Source organism: Montipora foliosa, chromosome 11 (genome assembly GCF_036669935.1).
Source record: "Montipora foliosa isolate CH-2021 chromosome 11, ASM3666993v2, whole genome shotgun sequence".
Lineage (NCBI taxonomy): Eukaryota > Metazoa > Cnidaria > Anthozoa > Scleractinia > Acroporidae > Montipora > Montipora foliosa.
The window spans coordinates 41,610,092-41,611,045 of NC_090879.1; the positions used below are offsets into that span (position 1 = coordinate 41,610,092).

The 954-nt window shown below is 35.5% G+C and overlaps 1 pseudogene; it reads left to right on the top strand.

Moving 5' to 3' along the window:
- Positions 1-224: 224 nt before the first annotated feature.
- LOC137975248 (52 kDa repressor of the inhibitor of the protein kinase-like) overlaps positions 225-954 on the top strand; it is a 3,888-nt pseudogene continuing 3,158 nt past the window's right edge.

Below are 954 nucleotides of genomic sequence, written 5' to 3' on the forward strand. Positions count from 1 at the left end.
TTTTTTTACGAAGTTGATTCACTTCCACCATTCGACCGCTTGTCAAGCTATGAAAAGATAATAAATATTTCGCGACTTTTGTGCTGGATATTACTTGTAAGACGGTCGTTTTAGGATCAGATATAACAGGCGATATGAACAGGTGACATTCATTCAAAGTAAACGAGTGGGATTGGGACCAAGCGAATGTTTGAGTATTGCTGAAATGTGTTCAACGTTGGGAAATGAAGAAAATAACAGATTTTTATACAAAGAAATCAGGTAAGTTCGTGGTTCCTTTTAAAAAAAGTCATTTAATTTAATTCTTTTACACCAATAACTATTTTCAACAGTCAATAGCCTCGACATACCGTGCAATTCGTAAATAAAGTACGTTTTCCATCGCACCGCCATCTTGAACAGAAAATCATTTCTTTTGAATATAAACATTTTTCAGGTCCAGCGAAATCAAGGCCTGAACAATCCGCGAGTAATGAAGGTATTCAGGAAAGTAAGCAGAAATAAAATTTCCATTAAACCGAGAAATATACATTAAAATTGATCATGTTATTAATTAATACTTCACTAAGAGAACTGTCATCATAAACACAGAAAGCAGCTGTTCTGCTCCTCCTAACAAGCTACCAAAACTCAGCATCTCAGACGATCAAGCTGGAGTGTCCGAGATCGAAGGTAGAATATTCTTATTTTTATTTATCTGAATGGTGAACTTATTTTGCTGACCCAACCGACCAGTATTAGGAAAGAGTAAATTCAAATGATACAATAAGTCCGGGGAATTCCAAGTAAGACTGACTGGTATTAATTTCGTTTTGTACACAGCTTTGCCTGATGAAGTATTGGTCGAGGTGTTTAAAAACTTTTGTCTTAAAGAAATTCTTAAAAAATTGTGCCTGGTCTCAAGAAGGTGGAGGCACATTGTAAACGATAATAACATTCTGTGGAGTTGCTTCC